Source organism: Chlorocebus sabaeus, chromosome 9, assembly GCF_047675955.1.
Source record: "Chlorocebus sabaeus isolate Y175 chromosome 9, mChlSab1.0.hap1, whole genome shotgun sequence".
Taxonomy (NCBI): Eukaryota; Metazoa; Chordata; class Mammalia; order Primates; family Cercopithecidae; genus Chlorocebus; species Chlorocebus sabaeus.
Genome location: NC_132912.1, coordinates 44,778,864 through 44,803,268, shown reverse-complemented (window position 1 = coordinate 44,803,268; position 24,405 = coordinate 44,778,864). Strand labels below are relative to the sequence as shown.

The following is a 24,405-nucleotide window of genomic DNA, read 5'->3' as shown; positions in this document are numbered from 1 at the left end:
AGATGTTCCCCTCCCTGTGTTCAAGTGTTCTCAATGTCCAACTCCCACTTATGAGTGAGAATATGCAGTGTTTGGTTTTCTGTTCTTGTGTTAGTTTGCTAAGAATGATGGTTTCCACTTTCATCCATGTGCCTGCAAAGGACAGGAACTCATCCTTTTTTATGGCTGCATAGTATTCCATGGTGTATATGTGTCACATTTTCTTTATCCAGTCTATCATTGATGGGCATTTACGTTCATTCCAAGTCTTTGCTATTGTGAATAGTGCCACAAAAAAAAAAACATACATATGCAACTGTCCTTATAGTAGAATGATTTATAATCCTTTGGATATATACCCAGTAATGGGATTGCTGGGACAAACGGTATTTCTAGATCTAGATCCTTGAGGAATCGCCACAGTCTTCCACAATGTTTGAACTAATTTACACACCCACCAACAGCATAAAATCGTTCCTATTTCTCCGCATCCTCTCCAGCATCTGTTGTTTCCTGACTTTTTAATGCTCACCATTCTAAATGGTGTGAAGTGGTATCTCATTGTGGCTTTGATTTGCATTTCTCTAATGACTAGTGATGATGAGTTTTTTTTTTATATGTTTGTTGGCCACATAAATGTCTTCTTTTGAGAAGTGTCTGTTCATGTCCTTCACTCACTTTTTGATGGTTTTCTTTTTTCTTGTAAATTTGTTTAAGTTATTTGTAGATTCTGGATATTAATCCTATGTCAAATGGATAGATTGCAAAGATTTCCTCCCATTCTGTAGGTTGCCCGTTCACTCTGATGATAGTTTCTTTTGCTGTGCAGAAGCTCTTTAGTTCAATTAGATCCCATTTGTCAATTTTGGCTTTTGTTGCCATTGCTTTTGGTGTTTTAGTCATGAAGTCTTTGCTCAAGCCTATGTCCTGAATGGTATTGCCTAGGTCTTCTTTTAGGGCTTTTATGGTTTTGGGTCTTATATTTAAGTCATTAATTCATCTTGGGTTAATTTTTGTATAAGGTGTAAGGAAAGAGTCCAGTTTCAGTTTTCTGCATATGGCTAGCCAGTTTTCCCAACACCATTTATCAAATAGGGAATCCATTCCCCATTGCTTGTTTTTGTCAGGTCTGTCAAAGATCAGATGGTTGTAGATGTGTGGTGTTACCTCTGAGGCCTCTGTTCTGTTCCATTGATCTATATATCTGTTTTGGTACCGGTACCATGCTGTTTTGGTTACTGTAGCCTTGTAGTATAGTTTGAAGTCAGGTAGTGTGATGCCTCCAGCTTTGTTCTTCTTGCTTAGAATTGTCTTAGCTATCCTGGCTTGTTTTTGTTTCCATTTCAAATTTAACGTAGTTTTTTCTAATTCTGTGAAGAATGTTAATGGTAACTTGATGGGGATAGCACTGAACCTATAAATTACTTTGGGCAGTATGCCATTTTCATGATACTGATTCTTTCTATCCATAAGCATGGAATGTTTTTCCATTTGTTTGTGTCCTCTCTTATTTCCTTGGGCAGTGGTTTGTAGTTCTCCTTGAAGAGGTCCTTCACATTCAGTGTAAGTTGTATTCCTAGGTATTTAATTCTGTTTGTAGAAATTGTGAATGGGAGTTCATTCATGATTTGGCTCTGTTTGTCTATTATTGGTGTAAAGGAATGGTTGTGATTTTTGCACAATGATTTTGTATCCTGAGACTTTTCTGAAGTTGCTTATCAGCTTTATGGGATTTTGGGCTGATATGATGGAGTTTTCTAAATATACAATCATGTCATCTGCAAACAGAGACAATTTGACTTCCTCTTTTCCTATCTGAATACCCTTTATTTCTTTCTCTTGCCTGAATGCCCTGGCCAGAACTTCCAATACTATGTTGAATAGGAGTGGTAAGAGAGGGCATCCTTGTCTTGTGCCAGTTTTCAAAGGGAGTGTTTCCAGTTTTTGCCTATTCAGTATGATATTGGCTGTGGGTTTATCATAAATAGTTCTTATTATTTTGAGATAAGTTCCATCAATACCTAGTTTATGGAGAGTTTTTTAGCATGAAGGGGTGTTTAATTTTGTCAAAGGCCTTTTCTCCATCTATTGAAATAATCATGTGGTTTTTGTCATTTGTTCTGTGTATGTGATGGATTATGTTTACTGATTTGCCTATATTGAACCATCCTTGCATCCCAGGGATGAAGCTGACTTGATTGTGGTGGATAAGCGCTTTGATGTGCTGCTGGATTTGGTTTGACAGTATTTTATTGAGGATTTTTGTGTCGATGTTCATCAAGGATATTGGACTGAAATTTTCTTTTTCTGCTGTGTCCCTGCAAGGTTTTGGTATCAGGACAATGCTGTCCTCATAAAATGAGTTAGAAATTATTCCCTCTTTTTCTATTACTTGAAGGAGTTTCAGAGGGAATGGTATCAGCTCCTCTTTGTACCTCTGGTAGTATCTGGCTGTGAATCCATCTGGTCCTAGACCTTTTTTGGTTGGTAGTCTATGATTTACTGCCTCAATTTTAGAACTTGTTATTGGTCTATTCAGGGATTTGACTTCTTCCTGCTTTAGACTTGGGAGGGTGTACGTGTCCAGGAATTTATCTATTTCTTCTAGATTTTCTAGTTTATTTGCATACTAGTGTTTATAGTATTATCTGATGATAGTTTGTATTTCTGTGGGATCAGTGGTGATATTCCTTTATCATTTTTTATTGCATCTATTTGATTCTTCTCTCTTTTCTTCTTTATTCTTCTGGCTATTCTATTTTGTTGATCTTTTCAAGAAACCAGCTCCTGGATTCACTGATTTTTTGAAGGGTTTTTCTTATCTCTATCTCCATCAGTTCTGCTCTGATCTTAGTCATTTCTTGTCTTCTGCTAGCTTTTGAATTTGTTTGTTCTTGCTTCTCTAGTTCTTTTAATTGTGATGTTAGGGTGCCTTTTTTAGGTCTTTCCTGCTTTCTGTTGTGGGCATGTAGTGCTACAAATTTCCCTCTAGACACTGCTTTAAATGTGTCCCAGAGATTCTGGTACATTGTGTCTTTGTTCTCATTGGTTTCAAATAACTTCTTTGTTTCTGCCTTAATTTCGTTATTTGCCCAGCAGTCATTCAGGAGCAGGCTGCTCAGTTTTCATGTAATCGTGCAGTTTTTAGTGAGTTTCTTAATCCTGATTTCAAATTTGGTTGCCCTGTAGTCTGAGAGACTGTTATGATTTCCATTCTTTTGCGTTTGCTGAGGAGTGTTTTACTTCCAATTGTGTAGTCAATTTTAGAATAAATGTGTTGTGGTGCTGAGAAGAATACATATTCTGTTGATTTTGGTGGGAGAGTTCTGTAGATGTCTATTAGGTCTGCTGGTGTAGAGCTGAGTTCAATTCCTGCATATCCTTGTTAACTTTCTGTCTCATTGATCTTTCTAATGATGACAGTGGGGTGTTAAAGTCTTCCATTATTATTGTGTGGGAGTCTAAGTCCCTTTGTAAATCTCTAAGGGCTTGCTTTGTGAATCTGGGTGCTCCTGTATTGGGTGCTTATATATTTAGGATAGTTAGCTCTTCTTGTTGCATTGATCCCTTTACCATTATGTAATGCCCTTGTCTCTTTTGATCTTCGTTGGTTTAAACCCTGTTTTATCAAAGACTAAGACTGCAACCCCTGCTTCTTTTGCTTTCCATTTGCTTGGTAAATATTCCTCCATCACTTTATTTTGATACGTGTCTTTGCACATGAGATGGGTCTCCTGAATACGGCACACTGATGGGTGTTGACTCTTTATCCAATTTGCCAGTCTGTGTCTTTTAATTGGGGCATTTAGCCCATTTACATCTAAGGTTAATATTGTTATGTGTGAATTTGGTCCTGTCATTATGATGCTAGCTGGTTATTTTGCCCATTAGTTGATGCAGTTTTTTCATAGTGTCAATGGTCTTTACAATTTGGTATGTTACTGCAGTGACTGGCACTGGTTATTCCTTTCTATGTTTAGTGCTTCCTTCAGGAACTCTTGTAAGGCAGGCCTGGTGGTGATAAAATCTCTCAGCATTTGCTTGTTTGTAAAGGATTTTATTTCTCCTTCCCTTTGAAGCTTAGTTTGGCTGGATATGAAATTCTGGGTTGAAAATTCTTTTCTTTAAGAATGTCGAATAATGGCACCCACTCTCTTCTGGCTTGTATGGTTTCTGCAGGGAGATCCAGTCTGATGGGCTTCCCTTTGTGAGTGACCTGACCTTTATCTCTGGCTGCCCTTAAAATTTTTTCCTTCATTTCAACCTTGCTGAATCTGATGATTATGTGTCTTGGGGTTGCTTTTCTTAAGGAGTATCTTTGTGGTGTTCTCTGCATTTCCTGAATTTAAATGTCAGACTTGTTTGCTAGGTTGGGAAAGTTCTCCTGGATAATATCCTGAAGAGTGTTTTCCAACTTGGTTTCATTCTCCCCGTCACTTTCAGGTACACCAATCAAACATAGATTTGGTCTTTTCACATAATCCCATATTTCTTGGAGGCTTTGCTCATTCTTTTTCATTCTTTTTTCTCTAATCCTGTCTTCTCACTTTATTTCATTAATTTGATCTTCAATCTCTTATATCCTTTCTTCCACTTGATCGAGTCAGCTATTGATACTTGTGTATGCTTCATTAAGTTCTCGTGCTATGTTTTTCAGCTCCATCAGGTGATTTATGTTCTTCTCTAAACTGGTTATTCTAGTTAGCAATATGTCTAACCTTATTTCAATGTTCTTAGCTTCCTTGCATTGGGATAGATGATCCTTTAGCTCGGAGGAGTTAGTTATCACCCACCTTCTGAAGTCTACTTCTGTCAATTTGTCAAACTCATTCTCCATCCAGTTTTTTTCCCTTGCTGGCAAGGAGTTGTGATCCTTTGGAGGAGAAGAGGCGTTCTGGTTTTTGGAATTTTCAGCCTTTTGTGCTGGTTTCTCCCCATCTTTGTGGATTTATTTACCTTTGGTGTTTGATGTTGGTGACCTTCAGATGGGGTCTCTGAGTGGACGTCCTTTTGTTGATGTTGATGTTATTCTTTTTTGTTTGTTAGTTTTCCTTTTAACAATCAGGCCCCTCTGCTGCAGGTCTGCTGGAGTTTACTGGAGGTCTACCCTGTTTGCCTGTGTATCACCACCGGAGGCCGCCGAACAACAAAGATTGCTGCCTGTTTCTTCCTCTGCAAGATTTGTCCCAGAGGGGCGCCTGCCAGAGGCCAGCTGGAGGTCTCCTGCATGAGGTGTTTGTCAGCCCCTACTGGAATGTGTCTCCCAGTCAAGAGACACGGGGTTCAATGACCCACTTGAGGAGGCAGTCTGGCCCTTAGCAGAGCTCAAACACTGTGCTGGGAGATCTGCTGCTCTCTTCAGAGCCGTCAGGAAGGAACGTTTAAGTCTGCTGAAGCTGTGCCGACAGGCTCCCCTTCCCCCAGGTGCTCTATCCCAGGGAGATGGGGGTTTTATCTACAAGTCCCTGACTGGGGATGCTGCCTTTTTTGTCAGAGATGCCCTGCCCAGAGAGCAGGAATCTGGAGAGGCAGTCTGGCCACAGCAGTCTTGCTGAGCTGTGGTGGGATCCACCCAGTTCGATGTTCCAGGCAGCTTTGTTTACACTGTGAGGGTAAAACTGCCTACTCAAGCCTCAGCAATGGCAGACGCCCCTCCTCCCACCAGGTTCCAGCATCCCAGGTTGAGCTCAGACTGTTGGGCTGGCAGTGAGAATTTCAAGAAAGTGGATCTTAGTTTGCTGGGCTCCGTGGGGGTAGGACCTGCCGAGCCAGGCCACTGGCTCCCTGGCTTGAGCCCCCTTTCCAGGGGAGTGAATGGTTCTGTCTCACTGGAGTTCCAGGCACCACTGGGGTATGAAAAAAAAAACTCCTGCAGGTAGCTTGGTGTCTGCCCAGTTTTGTGCTTGAAACCCAGGCCCTGGTGGCATAGACAACCAGAGGCAATCTCCTTGTCTGCGGGTGTGAAGACTGTGTGAAAAGTGCAGTATCTGGGCCAGAGTGCACCATTCCTCATGGCTCAGTCCCTAATGGCTTCCCTTGGCTAGGAGACGGAGTTCCAAGACCCGTTGCTCTTCCCAGGTGAGAAAACACACCATCCTGCTTCAGCTCACTCTCTGTGGGCTTCACTGACTGTCCCACCAGTCCCACTGAGATGAACCAGGTACCTCAATTGAAAATGCAGAAATCACCCGCATTCTGCATCAATCTCATCGGAAGCTGCAGACCAGAGCTGTTCCTATTCAGCTATCTTGCCAGTAAATCCCAACAATAATTTATTGTACATTTTAAAATAACTAAGAGTATAATTTGATTGTAACACAAAGAAAGGATAAGTGCTGGAGGTGATGGATACCCCACTCACTCTGATGTGATTTTACACATTGCAGGCCTATATCAAAATATCTCATGTATATAAATCACATAAATATATATACTCACTATGCATCCATAAAAATTAAAAACAGAAAATAAGGAGAACAAAACAAAAAGATCTAACCATAAGCTGTCTCCAAGAAACTCATTTTAGATGCAAAGACAGTAAGCTGAATGTGAAAAGCCGAAAAAAGATATTTAAGCAAATAATAACCAAAAGAGTGCTGGGTAGCTACACTAATACCAGAAAAAACAAACAAACAAACAAAACAGACTTTAAGTACAAAGCTGTTACAAGAGACAAAGAAGGACATTATACAACTGGAAAAGTGTTAATAAAAAAAATCAATTGCAAACATATGTGGATCAAAGAAAATAGAACCAAATATATAAAGCAAACACTGACAGATTTAAATGAAGAAATACAGAGTTCTGTAATAATAGTTGGACACTTCATTACTCTGCTTTCATTAATGGATAGAATATCCAGACAGAAGATCAGCAAGAAAACAGAGTATTTGAATAATGGTATAAACCAAGTAGGCCTAAGAGAAGTATGTGGAATACATCACCTACCAATAGCAGAATATACATTATTCTCAAGTGCACAAGAAACATTCTACAGGGAAGCCCACAGATTAGGGCAGAAAATAAATCTCAGTAAATTTAAAAAGACTGAAATAATAAAAAAAAAATTCTTACCATAATGGGATAAAGCTAGAAATCAGTAACAGAAAAAATTTTTTTAACGTGGGTATTAATGTTTAATGGATCAAAGAAGAAACCACAAAGGAAATTTAAAAATACTTAGAAACGGGTGAAAAGGTAAAGAGACTGTATCACAACTTATGGGATGCAGCCAAGAGCATGCCTATGGGGAGATTTAGAGCAATAAATGCCTATTTTCAAAAAGAAAGAAATCAATAACTTTACATCTTCAGCAACTAGCAAAGAAGGATCAAACTAAACCCCAAGCCAGCAGAAGGAAGGATATAATACATACTAAGGCAAAGATAAGTGAACAGAAAATAGAAAACTACAGAGAACCAAAAAATCCAAAAGTTGATTCCTTAAATAGAACAAAATTCATAAGCTTTTAGCTAGATTTACTAAAGAAAAAAAATGCAAAGAACTAAAATCAGAAATGAAAGTGACATTACAAAAAAAATGAGTTATAAGACAAAACTATGAACAACTGTACACTAATAAATTAAGTAACTCAATGAAACAGACACATTTCCTAGAAGGACACAAATTACTAAAACTGACTCAAGAAGAAATATAAAATCTCAACATACTTACAAAAAGTAAAGAGATATATCAGTAATTTTTTAAAAAACTGCCCAAGGGAAAAAAATCCAGGGTAAGATGGCTTCACTGGTGAATTCTATCAAATTAAAGAAATAATACTAATCTTCCTCAAACATTTCCAAAAATTAGAAGGGAATACTTCCTAACTCATTCCTGTGAGTTTCATTCCTGTGAGTGCCAGCCAGCATTATCTTGATACCAAAGCCAAAAAAAGACTTCACAGGAAAACAAAATTACAGGCTAATATCCCTTATGAACACAGATGCAAAAAAATATCAATAAAATACTATCAAACCAAATTTGGCAGCATATTAAAAACATTACATACTATGACCAAGTTGGATCTATCCCAGGAATGCAAGAGTGGTTCGATATAAGAAAATTAATCAGTGTAAGACACCACATTAATAAAACAAATGAATAAACACGTGATCATATCAATGATGCAGAAAAAAACACAAAATCCAATACTATTTGAGGATAACAAAACTCAGAAAAGAGGAATAAAAGACATTCAAATTGAAAGGCAGAAGTAAAACTACTCTATTTGCAGATAACGTTATTTAGCAAATAATCCACAAAAAAATCTGAACTAACAAATGGTTTCAGCAAAGTTGCAGAGTACGAAATCAACACATAGCAATTAGTTTTTTTTTAAAATACTCCAACAATGAACCATCCAAAATGAAATTCAGAAAATAATTCCGTTTATGATAGTATCCAGTAGAATAAAATACTTCGTGTTATGGTCTGAATGTTTGTGTCCTTCACAACTTCATTGAATCTAATACCATTGCAATAGTACAAAGAGGCATGGCCTTTAGGAGGTGATTAGGAAGCTCTGCCCTCATGAATGGGATTAGTGTCCTTATAACTTAATGGACACAGTAGTGGCTTGACAACCTGGAGAGAGAGGTTTAGACACTGTGCTGCCAATAATCAGAAATTTTATTTTTGATAAGCTTACATAAAGTAATAATGTTTTTCCAAAAATAAGACTTAGTCAAATGGTACCTTTTAACTTCTAAAATGTTTTAATACATCAAAACTGATTTGAATATTTAATATAGCAAGTATGGATAATTCCAGGAAGATGATGATCTAAGGGATCAAACCAGAGCTGAGGAGACAGGTAGCACTGGCAAGTTTAAGAGATTAGATACAGGCTGGGTGCAGTGGCTCACGCCTGTAATCTCAACACTTTGGGAGGCCAAGGTGGGCAGATCACCTGAGGTTGGGAGTTTGAGACCAGCCTGACCAACATGGAGAAACCCTGTCTCTTCTAAAAATACAAAATTATCCAGGCGTGGTGGTGCATGCCTCTAATCCCAGCTACTTGGAAGGCTGAGGTAGGAGAATCACTTGAACCCAGAAGGTGGAGGTGGTGGTGAGCTGAGATCGTGCCACTGCATACAGCCTGGGCACCAAGAGTGAAACCCATGTCAAAAAAAAACAAAAAACAAAAAACAAAACAAAAAAAAAAGAGGATACAAACAGGGAGAAGGAGCAAATAAATATAAATATCGTGGATAATGGTATAGCCTGGTTTCTCACTGTTGGAGAAAGAAGTTACAAAGATGGAAAACAGAAAGGCTATGGGGTTAAGATTGAAACTGGAAAATGTCTATGTAAACTCATTGCTTAAAAAATATGTACAGATAGACCAATATAAAAATAGGTGTACACATGTGTATTTGTGTGTGTGTATGTCTACATACACATATATATTTCCTAATTCTGTCAATTGAGAGGGTCTGAGACAGTGACAACCTTTAGCAATGAGCACTCAGATCTTGCTTTTTAAATTCCATCCTTCACTAGAAAGAACAATGTCCTTTGGAGAAATGGCTAATGGCAGAGGTAGTGCAGGAAAAGGACAAGATGGGCTAGGTACATCTGTTGTGCTACAGAGTAGTTACTCAAAATTTGATGTGGGAGGCAGGCTGAAAATGGAATAGGTAACTTCAAAACTCCATCCCAAACTAAAGCAACAATTAAGCTGGGGAAAAAAAAAAAAACCCTCTCAGCATCAAGCTTTTCTGAATTCTCCAATCTAATTAAAAACCTAGTACACTCAGAACATTCCTGGTATGGTTTGCTGATGCCTGTGCCAAAGTGGACAGTATGCACCTTGTTTTCAGAGAACTGTAGTTGTGTATTTTGATCTGTCTATGCTGGCTCTCTGAAAAAGTGGCTCAGAGGCTTGTCTTTGTTTTGCCTGCCCTGGAACTTTCTCAGGGCTAGGGCTATTCTTCCAGGAAGTGCTTGCTGAAAGCATTTAAAGGCAATTATCAGGCCACAGCAGCCAGATGAGAAAAGCAGCAGATGGACTGATAAAACTGCGAATGGAAAAACTGGGAAGGAAATATATGGGGGCCAGGGGTGGGGATAAGGGGTTTGAGAAGCTCCTGCGTAAACCAGGGAATTGAGGTCATGTGCAAGGCCAGGGCAATATGCATGCTCAGAAAAAACCTGAGAGGAACCCAAGCTTTCATGTCTGGTTGACCTGCAGGCTCAGTGTAAGCAGGAAGTAAAGTTTTACAGAGAGATGTAAATGGCCTGGCAAACCATTACAGAAGTGCCCTAAAACAGGGCCGATATGCAAAGACTAGAAGAGTTTTTTGTTTTGTTTTGGCTCTGGGCATTTAAAGAAATCTCTGTCAAATCACAAACTGACCACTAACAGAACAGAGGTTTCAGTGACCATGTACAACAAAGAACACTGACTGTACAAAAATAGTTTAGAAAAGTCACAAAATAAACAAACAATGCAAAATAAACAGCAACAACAAATTCTGGGGAAAAGAATCTGATTTCTAGAATTAGTACATTTTAATATTCAAAATGCTCAGTTTTCAATAAAAAAGTATGAGGAATGCAAAGAAGATAATATGACCCACAGATACACAGAAAAAAGAAATGAATAAAACCTGTCCTCAAAGACACCTTTGATATTGGTCTTACTAGATAAAGAATTGAAATCAACTGTTCTAAATGTGCTTGAACAGCTAAATGAAACCAGACAAAGAACTAAGACAAACCAGGAGAATGATGTTGTGCCAAATACAAAATATTAAATTAGAGAACAAAATTATAAAAATGTAATTAGGACTGTCTGGAGCTGACAAGTACAGAAACTAAAATTTTTAAAATTCAGTGAAAGGATTTAATAACAGATTGGAGCTCAAAGAGAACAAAGAATCAGCAAAATTGAAGACATTGATGGAGGTTACTCATTCTGTGGAGCAGAGAAAAATGGTGAAAAATGGACAGTGCCTAAGAGATCCATGAGACAACATCAAGCATACTAAAAGTTAACAACAAGAGTTGCTGACAAAGAGGAGAAAATGGAACCAAAAAATATCCAAAGAAATAATGTCTGAAGACCTTCCAAATTGATGAAAGACATGAATCTCATGTCCAAGACTCTCAAGAAACTATAATTAGGATAATCTCAAAGAACTTCAAACTGAGAGAAATAATAAATTGTCAAAAGACAAAGAATCTTGAAAGTAGCAAGAGATAAGGGACTAACCATGTACAAAGGATCTGAAATAAGAATAACAGCCAGTCTTTTATTAGAAACCATGAAGGCCAGAGGCAGTAGGATAATGGCACCTTTAAAGTGCCAAAAGAAAAAAAAATATATCAAAAATTCTACATTTGGCAAAACTACCTTTCAAAAATGAAGGAGAAATTAAAACATTCCTAGATCAACAGAATCTGAGAGAATTTATTAGTACTAGACCTGTCCTATAAGAAATGTAAAAGGAAGTCCTAAAGGTTGAAACAAAAGCACACTAGACAGTAACTCCAATCCAAACATACAAAAAATTCAAATGGTAAAAGTAACTACTGTAAGTAAATGCAAAAGCCAGTCTTATTGTATTCTTGGCTTTTATGTGCTTTTTTCTATATGATTTAAAAGACAAATACATAAAACAATAATTATAAATATATAGTAATGTGCACACAATTTACAAAGGCATAAAATGTGACAATAAGAAGACAAAGGACAGGGACAAAGCTGTATAGGAGCACAGTTTTACTATAATATTAAGGTTCAGTTGGTACTAATGCAAGCTAGATTGTTATAAATTCAAGATGTTAATTGCAATTCCAAGTATTAACACTAGGTAAATAATGACTACAAAGAAATACAAAAGGAATTAAAATGACACGTTAGAAAAAAACAAACACAAAAGAAGGCATATACAGAAAAACTGAAAACAAGATGTAATACACATGGAAAACAAATAGCAAAGAGGCATAAGTGCTTTATCAGTTTATGTTTTACTCTAAATATAAATAAACTCCCAAGTAAAAGACAGAAATTGGCAAAATAGGCTGGGCACGGTGGCTCACACCTGTAATCCCAGCACTTTGGGAGGCAAAGGCGGGTGGATCACAGGTCGGGAGTTTGAGACTAGCCTGACCAATACGGTGAAACCCCGTCTCTACTAAACAAACAAACAAAAAAATACAAAAATTAGCCAGGTGTAGTGGTGTGCACCTGTAATCCCAGCTACTCGGGAGGCTGAAGCAGAAGAATTGCTTGAACCCTGGAGGCGGAGGTTGTAGAGAGTCAAGATCACACCACTGCACTCCACCCTCGGCAACACAGTGAGACTCTGTCTCAAAAAAAAAGAAAAGAAAAGAAAAAAGAAATTGGCAAAATAAATACAAATATATGATCCAGCTATATATTGTCTACAAGACACTCTCTTTAGATACAAACCCACAACACAATAGGTTGAAATTGAAATGACAGAAGAGGATAGTAACCTAAAGAATGCCAGGGTGGCTATACTGAGACAAAAGAGACTTTAAGTCAAATATTGTTACAAGAGAAAAACACTACATATTGACTTAAAAAAAAAAAAAAAAAAAAAAAAAAAAAAAAAAAAAAAAAAGGTCAGTCTACAAAGGACACATAGTAACAGAAATAGAAATAAATCATCCTGAAATTTACATGGAATTTTAAGGGATCTCAAATAGCGAAAATAATCTTGAAAACCCAGGCACGTATGGTAAAATGATTTTCAACAAAGTTGTCAAGAACAGCACTAGGGAAAGGACAATTTTTCTAACAAATAGTGTTGGTAAAACTGGATAGCCACATGCAAAACAAAACTACAAAAAACAAATTAACTCAAAATGAATCAAAGGCCCAAATCTAAGAACTAAAGTTACAAAACTCATGGCAGAACACATAGTAGAATGGATTCTTGACATTATATGTGGCTATATTTTCTTGGATATAATACCAAAAACCAGAGGCAACAGAAGTAAAAATAAATTGGACCGCATCAAACTTTAAAACTGTGCATCAAAGAACACAGTTAACTGAATGAAAAGGCAAACAACACAACAGGAAGAAATATTCACAATTCATGTATCTGAGGAGCAATTAACATAAAACGTATATAAAGAACCCCTAACACTCAAAACAAACAAAGTAACCTGATTCAAAGATGGACAGAGGACTTGAACAGACATTTCTCCATAAAAGATATATAAATGGTCAACAAGCTTATGAAAATATGCTCAACATCACTAATCATTAGGGAAATATAAATCAAAACCACAATGAAAAATTACCATACACCCATCACAATGACTGCTATCAAAACAACAAAAGAAAATAATGAGTGTTGGCAAGGATATGGAGAAATCAGAATCCTGTACACTGAAGATGGGACTGTAAAATGGTGCACCTTCTGTAGAAAACACGTTGGTGTTTCCTCAATAAATTAAAAATAGAATTACCACAGGTTCCAGCCATACCACATTTGAGTATATACCCAAAGAACTGAAAGAAGGATCTCAAAGAGACAGTTGTACACCCATGTTCACAGTAGCATTATTCACAACAGCTAAAAAGAGGAAGGAACCCAAATGTCCACTGACAGATGAATGAATAAACAAAACATGGGGACAATGAAATATCATTCAACATTAGAAAGGAGATAAATTCTGACACATGCTATAACACTGAGGAAGCTTGAGGACATTATGCTTGGTGAAATAACCCAGTCATAATAAGACAAATACTGTATGATTTCACTTATATAAGATATAGCAAAAATAATGAAACTCATAGAAACAGAAAGTAGGATGTCGGTTGCCAGGGGCAAGGAGGAGGAGAAAATGAGGAGTTACTGTTTAATGGGTACGGAATTTCAATTTCCCAAGATGAAAAAATTCTGGAGATTAGATGTACAATATGAATATACTTAACACTGCTTCTGAACTGTACATCCAAAAATGGTTAAGATTGCTAAAACAAAAAAAAAACCAACAATAAATAAAGATGCCTGCTTTGGCCACAAATATTCAACACTGTACTAAAAATTCCAGCCAGAGCAATTAGGCTAAGTAAATAAATAAACAAACCCAAATTGGAAAGAAAAAAGTAAAATAGTTTTGTTTGCAGATGACATGATCTTATATGCAGAAAATACTAAAGAATCTACAAAGAAACTGCTAGAAGTTTCTGATACAAGATCAGATACAAACTGATACAGGAAACTGATACAAGATCAACACTCAAAAATTAGTTGTGTACTCATTACAATGAACAGTAAAAAAGCAAATTAACAATTCCACTTACAACAGCATTTAAACAAAAGTAATTTTAGGCTTGTGGCCATTACAGTCTCTACTGCAACCAGTCAACTCTGCCCTTGTAGTGTGAAAGTACCCACAGACTATACATAAATACATGAGTATGGCTGAGTTCTGATAAAACCTTATTGACACTGAAGTCTGAATTTCATATAATTTACAACAGCATTTAAACAAAAAACTATTTAATAAATTTAAGCAAGGATATGCAACACTTGTACACTGAAAACTACAAAACATTAATGAAGGAAAGAAGACCTGGGGAAAAAAAAATCTTATGTTCATGGATTATAAGATTTAATATTAAGATAACACTCCCCAAAGTGTTATCACCCACTCTAATACTTACCCAATGCAATACTTACCAAAAACTCAGCATACTTTTCTGCAGAAACAGAAAAGCTAACTAAAATTTCTTATGGATTGCAAAGCACCCTGCTGTGGAAAACTGTCAGATTCACAAGAAATTAAATGTAAAATTACCATATCCCCCAGCAATTTCACTCGTAGGTATATACCTAGAACAATGGAAAACATATATTCTAACAAATATTTGTACATGAATGCTCATAGGAGCACTATTCACAATAGCGAAACACAGGATGACTCCCAATGTCCATCAACAGATGAATGGATAAACAAAAGTTGGTATATCCATATAACAGAATATTGTTCAATCATAAAAAAGGACAAAGTACTGATATATAACTACAACATAAATGGGTCTTGAAATCATTATCCTAAGTGAGAGATCAAACACAAAAGGCTACAAATTGTATGATTACATTAGTATGCCATATCCAAAATAGGCAAATCTATAAAAACAGAAAGGAGATTATTGGTTGCTAGGGGCTGGGAGCAGAGGGGGGAAAAGGGAGCAACTGCTTATTAAGTTACAACACTGCTTATTAAGTTAATTAAGGTTAAGGGTACCATGTTTCCTTTTGGTGTGATGAAAATATTCCAGAAATAAATGGTGGTTATGGTTGTACAACACTGTGAATGTACTAAAATCATTGAATTCTATACTTTAAAATGTCTTAATTGTGAATTTCACGTGATGTGCATGTTACCATAATTTTTTTTTTTTAGGTAGAATCCCTCGAAAGTCATTGCAAATATTCCAGTTCTGCCCAGTCTCTAGGGCTGTCACAAAGCTTGCCACATCCTAACAACCCATGATCACCCTAGCCTACCAGGACTGTTTCTTTAAACAACCATGAGTCCTAATGCTACATAATTCATTGGATTTTTTTTTTGGGGGGGGGGGGGGGGACGGAGTCTTGCTCTGTCACCCAGGCTGGATCTTGGCTCACCGCAACCTCTGTCTCCTGGGTTCAAGCGAGTATCCTGCCTCAGCGTCCCAAGTAGCTGGGACTACAGGCTTGTACCACCACACCTGGCTAATTTTTGTAATTTTAGTAGAGACGGGGCTTCACTATGTTGGCCAGGCTGGTTTCGAACTGCTGACCTCGTGATCCGCCCACCTCAGCCTCCCAAAGTGCTGGGATTACAAGCATGAGCCACAACACCCAGCCTAATGTTTTTCAATTTTAAGAACAGTCTTGACACTTGTGAATATTCCTTTTTTTTTTTTTTTTTCAGACCGGGTCTCATTCTGTCTCCCAGGCTGGAGTGCAATGGCATGATCTCGGGTCACTGCAACCTCCGCCTTGCAAATTCAAGTAAATCTCCTGCCTCAGCCTCCCCAGTAGCTGGGATTACAGGCACATGCCACCATGTCTGGCTAATTTTGCATATTTTTAGTAGAGACAAGGCTTCACCATATTGACCAGGTTGGTCTCAAACTCCTGACCTCAAGGGATCCACCCGCCTCAGCCTCCCAAAGTGCTGGGATTCCAGGCGTGAGCCACCTCTCCCAGCCTCCATTATTTCTTTAACGCATTCAGGTTCCACTATGCCATGGATTATTTCAGTAACATTGTTTGCTCTTCTTTCAATTTGCATAATCCTATCCCTAAAGAGACTGAAAACTAGGAACATGCCACTCCCAGGCTCCTTGGGACTCGACACATCCTCCTGGGATCATCTCAGAGGGAATTGGCTGTGCAGGCACCATGGAGGTGGTGCTGATCTTTCTATGCAGCCTGTTGGCCCTCATTGTCCTGGCCGGTGCAGCTGACAGGGAGAAGGAAATTGACCCTCTTCATTATGACTACCAGACCCTGAGGATTGGGGGGTTGGTATGTGCTGTGGTCCTCTTCTCCACTGGGATCCTCCTTATCCTAGGTTGCAGAAGCAAGTGCAGTTTCAATCAGAAGGGACCTCAAGAGAGGAGGAAGCCCAGTGGGGAACCTCATCACTGCAAATGCAACAAAGATCCAGAAAGCAGAGAATTGAATGAAGTGTAGCCCTCCAGTGGGAAGCCTCTGGAACCCAAAGGCAGCTGCTTGAACTTTTAGATGCAAATGTTGATGTTTAAGAAAACAGACACTTCAGCAACAAATCTTTCCCCAAGAGAAGCCAGTAACTTGTGTGTCCCCACACGCCCTTCCCTGTCCCTTCTAATACCATTCCTCCACCTGATGATCCAACTAATCTCTTGCCTCACCACTGCAGCCTGCAGGCTCCTCCAACTCCTGTGATGTGTCTGTGTGTGTGTTTGCTGACTGTAGTGTTCATAGCTACTTGTTCATGGTTATTACTGTTAGTGAACTGTGGACTCACTTTCCTGGGCAGGGGCTGAGCCATGTAGCCATCTGCTCCTCTCTGCACCACCGCCCCCATCACCTCTCACTCCTGGGAGTCTGCTTTTTCCCCTAGGAGTCTAGCTCCTTTCCTTTAGAGCATGGGCAGGAGTCTCCAGTTGTCTTGGGACCTGGGAAGGTTTGTACCACTTTCATTTTCTTTCTTCATGGAATCTCTTCACTCCTTTTACAAGAACCTCGCTTCCTTATCCCACTCCAACCCCAGTCTGTTCTGAAGATCAGTAATTAGAGATACAAAGCAAAGCAAGGAGTTTGTGAGCCCAGCATTGCCTTCAGCAGGCTACTATACCCTTCAATGGTTATTTTTCTCCCTGGGGAAGCCCCAGGGAGCCCTATCTGCCCTGCCTTTCACATAGCACCCAGGGATTCCAGGTCCAGATCTGCTGCTTTTTTTCTTTTTGTTTCAGAGTCCCACTCTGTCACCCAACCCGGAATGCAGTGGCACAATCTCAGCTCACTGCAACCTGGGTTCAAGGGATACTCATGCCTGGGCCTCCCGAGTAGCTGGGACCACAGGCATGCAGCACCACACCCAGTTACTTTTTGTATTTTTAGTAGAGATGGGGTTTTCCCTGGCCTCAAGCAATCCACCTACCTTGGCCTCCCAAAATTCTGGGATTACAGGTGTCAGCCACCGTGCCTATCCCAGGCCCAGGGCTTCTAATCTGCCCTTGGGGAATGTAGCCCTTGCATATTTTAACAGCAATAACCCCAGGGGCTCTGGTACCCTACCCCTCTCCAACCTTCCTGCTTCTGAGACTTCAATCTACAGCCCAGTTTTTCTGAACACAGGCTCCCACCCCTGAAGCTGAGTCTCCAGCAGGTGATGACTGCAGGATTCCCATTCTGTTGTGGCCAGCACACTGGAATGGACAGAGGGAGAGTAAGGGGCCTTTGCTTCTCTGCCCATGTCCTCTTGGTCAGCAGAGACAACTCCCGCATGATTTGTGCTGCCTGTCAGTGGTCAGAGAGGTGAGTGAGGTAGGTTAGAGACCCAGTAGGCTCCATGCAGCACTGTTGCAGAGGGTACAGGAAGAGGTCAAAGGTCATAATGAGAGTGGAAGCTCAAATGAGATCCCACCCTTCCTGTCCTCCATGTGCCTGTGGAAATCAACCAAACAGAGCCTCTGTGGCCAGACTGCTGTTTTCTGTATCACGATCTGTCTGAACAATAGAAAAAAGGAATAAAATATTTGTTTCCTAGTGAAAAAAAAAACTATGAACAAAAAACAAACTTCACTCAATGGATTATTTTTAAAGTAAACAAAAATTTTGGAATCTTTTCTTGAGAATTAAAATATTATTTCAAGACTTTACATAAACTAACTTTCTCAACTGTGTTAGTTACAGGAACCAATGAGTTTCTAACTGCAAAGGAAATTAAGAATATCGAATGCCAAAAAAATCATACAATCCTTTAATCACTCAATTCTAATAGCGTAAATGCTGAAGTAAAAGAACAATTTTATGACAGTTACTTCAATGAAAATGCAAAGAACATCAGATGCTATTTTGACCTCATGATGCAGAATGTGGGCAGGATGGTCCAAGCGTTACTTCAGCTTGGACCAAGCATGTCTGTGCCCTTATGCAAACATCAACCACACTTTGTATTTGTATTATCGCCACCAAAAGCAGTCCAGAAGCAAAGGGAAAATATCTTCTGCCTTGTGATTACTTGCATCCACGGCTCTGCTGAAAATAGATGAGGCATTTAGATCATTGAACATCTCTGTGATCACAGTGAAGCTATTACTTTTGTTGTTGTTGCAGTAGATTTTATCCTGGCTTTTCAAAATTTGATTGCATCTTTGGAATCAGAAAATACTTCTAGCAGTAATACTTTCAAACTGTCATTTGAGCTGAAAGACTGCTGCTGTTACATAGTTTGGCAGATGTTTACAACTTCCACTGCAATTACTGTATCTCAATCTGAATTATTTTTATTTTTTTATTTTTTATTGAGACAGTCTCGCTCTGTCGCCCAGGCTGGAGTACAGTGGTGCAATCTCAGCTCACTGCCACCTCCACCTCCCAGGTTCAAGCAATTCTCTTGCCTCAGCCTCCCAAGTAGCTGGAATTACTCACCACCATGACCTAATTTTTTGCAATTTTAGTAGAGATAAGGTTTCACCATGTTGCCCAGGCTGGTCTTGAACTACTGAGCTCAGGCAATCTGCCCACCTAGACCTCCTAAAGTGCAAGGATTACAGGTGTGAGCCACTGCACCTGACCTTGAATTCTTTTTAATAAAACAATTTGTTTACCACTTTATATAGTATTAGTTGAGGAAATCATACATCTTCCATGTTTAGCTGTTACTATGTGTTGGTGACTTTCTCCATTTTTGCATACTACACAAAAAGCTTCAAAAGGAATCTTTGCTCTTTAATAAATCTGCACTTTTCAAACAATTCATCACAAAGTTTAAGCTTGAATTTTGGTATTTGGCATTGAAATATACACAAATAATAATAGATAATAGCAACCACCACAAAAATTGAGCTGAGTGAATTTGATAATCTCGCACCTGCCTTAGTATGTCTGTCACTCACAAGTCTGAACTCAGAACTAACATCAAACAGGGGTTGAACCATTGAAAGCATTACAAACTTGCAAACTAATAATCAATAGAAGTGGCCGGGTGCGGTGGCTCACGTCTGTAATCCCAGTACTTTGGAAGGCTGAGGCTGGTGGATCACAAGTCAGATTGAGACCATCCTGGCCAACACGGTGACACTTTGTCTGTACTAAAAAAAATACAAAAATCAGCTGGACGTGATGGCATGTGCTTGTAATCCCAGCCACTCACGAGGCTGAGGCAGGTGAATCACTGGAACCCGAGAGCTGGAGGTTGCAGTGAGTCAAAATCATGCCACTGTACTCCAGCCTGCCGACAGAGTGAGATTCCATCTAAAAAAAAAACAAAAAAAAATCTATTGAAGTAGAGTTGCCACTGAAGTGGCCTGAGATGGCTATCCTATCCTTGGCTGGTATCTGGGAATGTGAATTTTGGGAAGGTTTGGGAACCTGGATTTCAGAAGGGTTCCCTCCACCCTGACTGATCAAATGGCTCACTGTACCTGAACAATATGGTTTCTGCAGAACACCTGCTTTTTTTTCTGGGAATCTGGAATTTTGATTTGTGCACAATAGACAGTGTCTACATGACCAGACCCCAATAAAAAGCCCAAACACTGAGTCTCTAAGGAGCAACATTTTGCAACATTTGCAACAAATGCAATATTTGCAACATTTTGCATTTGTTGTCACAGCATATTGCTGGAGGAATTCAGCACATCCTATGTGACTCCACTAGGAGAGGATGCTTGGAAGCTGGTGCCAGTTTCCTCTGGACATGGCCCTGTGACATCTCCCCTTTGCTGACTTTGCTGTAATAAGTCATAGCCATAGTGTGACTATATGCCAAGTCCTGTCAGTCCTCCTAGGAATTTAATCCAGAAGTGTTCTTGGGAATCCCCAATACAGCTGGCATCAGAAGCAAATTTTTTTTACTTCTCACTCTTTGTCACCCAGGCTGGAGTGCAGTGGCACAATCATAGCTCACTGCAGCCTTGAACTCCTGGGCACAAGTGATCCTCCTGCCTTAGGTGGGACTACAGGTATGTATCCTCCTGAGTAGCTGGGACTACAAGCACGTGCCACCATCCCGGGCTCTTTTTTTTTTTTTTCTTTAAAGATGGGGTCTTGCTATGTTGCCCAGGTTTATCTTGCGCTCCTGGCCTCAAGTGATCCTCCTGCCTCAGCCTCTCTAAGTGCTGAGATTACAGCTATAAGTCATTGCACCTGGGCCAGAAGTGGAATTTGCTAGAACAACACTGACTCACTAAGATTTGGCTCCATCACTGTTTGGAAAAAGGAAAAATGAAGGGGAATGGTGATAAGCCTTTGATAACTGGGTGTCTATGGAATCCTCCATGGTTTGAGAGCAGCAGCTGAACTGCTGTCTGCTTTTAGAAGCCACAGTGATCTATGGGGTTAGAAACAGCTTCTTTGAGCTGTGCTGGATGAAGTGAGGGGAAAAATATACATCTGGGTGATGGCTTTGTTTTTTGTTCTCTTCTCTAGGTGGGAGGAAAAAAAAAAAAACAGTGACAAATTATAAAGGTGAGTGTTGGGTGTCCCCAAAATGTTAAAAGTTCTCAGGGTTGGAGCAAAGCTGGGGTGGGGAGGGTGCCAAGACTCCATCCAGCCTCTTCTTTAGCCAAGCTGCTGCCCTGTTGCAAGAGCTGCCTCCTTCTTTGCCACCGCCTGTACCCTCCCCCATCTGCTTTCCAACCTGAATCTTTCCCACAGCAGTAATGCTAACCTAACTGCAGATGCTGGATTTACTGCTATGGGTTTAGTTTGTAATAGAAAAAAAAATGTTTAATGGCTTTGTTTTTTGTGGCTATTACATCTAAATGTATTGATATGATAAAATTGATATAACATGTTAAATGCTTTCAATTTCATAAATTCTAGAGGGAGCACACTGATCAGGAAAAGCTGCAGAGGAAATTGAGTGGGACACAACTTCCTTGCTTTTTGCAGCTAGTGGGCAGCTTGGAATTTAAATTCTCAATACTGGAAACAGAACAGGTCTTCAAAATTAACTATTTTTGCTATGGTTTTTGCCTATTGGAGCCACTGGAAAAAAGGAGACTATGAAAAGAGGCAATCTTGAGCTAGAGATATGCTTTGGAATTTACAAAGCAGTTTTTCATCTCTAATGAGCTCTTGTAAGATCATATAGCTGACCCTCACAGGCTGATGATTTTCTGGCCCCATGTGCATAGTTTTGAGTTGGTCAGCTTGGACCCTAAGGTGAATAAGGTAAAATGAGCCCAAAAAAGCCTTGCTTGTCACTCGGCTAAGAACACAGCTGTCTGGCCCTGCAGCATCTCAGTCTCCAGTTACTGGAAGAAAATATATTAGATGCTGGGGAAACTATAAGGCTACAGGGTGATGCTGCATGTTGGCAGGGAGAATTGTTCAAGGCAGAAACTGTGGGGAACAAAGAGAGAGATTCTCAACTGTGTAGCTGCTGCTATGTGCTAATATGGGGGTAAGAAAACTGTTAAGGAATAAAAAGGCCAAGACCTCTGTCCTCACAGAGCTTTCAGGCTAGAAGGGAAAGTGGTCACCGTACAAATTGTATACAACTCCACTAGTACTTAAGAGGTCTGATTTATTGCTTTGAAACACAAGTGCAGGATGTTTAAGGATTATCAGCAGCCTTTCCCTTTGCGGAAATTGTAAACTAAAAATAAAATCCTAAGCCCCCACCAACTGAAGGACACTCCCCTTAGCCAAGGGGACCCCAGAAAAACCTTACAACTGAGTTCCTGGCCATGACGAGATGGAGGTCAGACATGTCTCATTATACCCTTTGATGTTTGTGGTTTAGACACAGCAACTGACCAGCATTAATGTCAAAATAGAGATCATAAGACTAGCAGAACAGACTTTTTGTGGCAATGAGATACCAAATTATAAACAAGACCTAAGGCCATGCCAGGCAAGGGTTAGGTCAAGCACCTTAAACTTAAAGAGTTAACTATGGTCTGACTGCCACAAGGTTTTTCCTTTTTCTCTAGCAGCTAACTAAACACTGACCTTGAGATAAGCAAAATGGAAACAATTGTAGCTCATCACCAGACACTAATTGGCTGCCAATCCCTGTCCCAAGCACCATAACTACAGCTTTGATTAGACAAGAGACTGATTTCAGTAACTTTCTCCTGATAAGAAGACCACCCACCATAAACTGGTTCTGGCTGGGTTTATAGAGGTTGCACACTTGAGTGCCTTCATGTCCTGAAAAGACCTTTTGACTGATAGGGCCTAATTATAATACATTCAAATGTTAGGTCTCCACCCCAGAGTGAACATGGGTCATATGTTACATGCATATTGGTTCAACACACGCGCATCAGGACCACCTTCATGCATATTCATAGCTCCTCCTGTAACCTGTTGAAGATGTATGTTTAGCTAACTTGTCCAGCATAATGCTCCTACCCCAACCTATGTTCCTTCAAAGTGCCTGTCCCTGGTCTTAGCCAGAGGCATTCTTCTCAGCCTGTTGCAGGCTGTAACCCCCTATAAGAAATAAAGCCTCCCTCCATTCCAAATAAATAAATCTTTATTTTATTTTATTTGAGATGGAGTTTTACTCTTGTCGCCCAGGCTGGAATGCAATGGCACGATCTTGGCTCACTGCAACCTCTGCCTCCCGGGTTCAAGCAATTCTCTTGCCTCAGCCTCCTGAGTAGCTGGGACTACAGGCACCTGCCACCACGTCCGGCTAATTTTTGTATTTTTAGTAGAGGTGGGGTTTCACCATGTTGGCCAGGCTAGTCTCGAAATCCTGACTTCAGGTGATCCACCTGTCTCTGCCTCCCAAAGTGCTGGGATTACAGGTGTGAGCCACTGCACCCGGCCTAAATCTTGTGATTTTTAAATTCAACAGAGTCAAATAAATGGTTCCGTGATAGAGCAACATTTAAGGCAGACATTAGTTTTTATTGCCCCATAACGCTTCAGTAAGTTTCCCTGAATATTTGCATTTACTTGTCAATCAACTCACAGTGACTGAGGCAGAAGTAAAACCCACATTTACCTTACCCCTGGCCTATGTGATAAAGTAACATATTTTTTATCACATATTTGAGAGACATCTCTGCTACTAGGAACTTTTTTTTTTTTTTTTACCTTTTAGGTTCAGGGGATATGTGCAGATTTGTTATGTAGGTAAACTCATATCACAGGGGTTTGTTGTACAGATTATTTCATCACCCAGGTACTAAGCCTAGTACCCAATAGTTTTTTTTTCTGATCCTCTCCCTCCTCCCACCCCACCCTCATATAGGCCCAGTGTCTGCTGTTCCCCTCTGTGTCCATGAGTTCTCATCATTTAGCTCCCACTTATAAGTGAGATTGGGCGATTGCTGTCCTGCATCTCTCTTGGGTGGACCTCCCAGGACATAAGCAAAAGACCCTTGACCACAACCACTACCAAAGTCCCTTTCCCTGCTTCCTCCAAGTTGGGGAGGAAACACAAGCCCTAAGATCACCCCAGAGCTGTGGTGGGAAGCCCAGGAGAGAAAAAACCTGAGTTGTTTTAAACTAGAATATGCATGTGGCTTTTTAAAGATGTTTCCAATTTTTTTGCTATTCTCCCCTTGAGATTTGGGGGTCTATGCCTACCTTACCAGACTGGACACTAGTGCTTACTTGTCACTGACACATGACATGAAAGTGATGCTGTGTAACTTTCAAAGTTATGTTTAAAAAGGCCTGGTTCATTCGGGTCACTACCTGTGTGCCCTTGACGACCAAGTCAAAGCTCTGAATGTCCTGAGACTGCTCTACCACCTGGAAG

General features: G+C 39.7%; 1 pseudogene; it reads left to right on the top strand.

Moving 5' to 3' along the window:
• The first annotated feature begins 16,367 nt into the window (after positions 1–16,367).
• On the top strand, positions 16,368–16,794 carry LOC119618227 (FXYD domain-containing ion transport regulator 6 pseudogene; annotated as a pseudogene).
• The last annotated feature ends 7,611 nt before the right edge of the window (positions 16,795–24,405 follow it).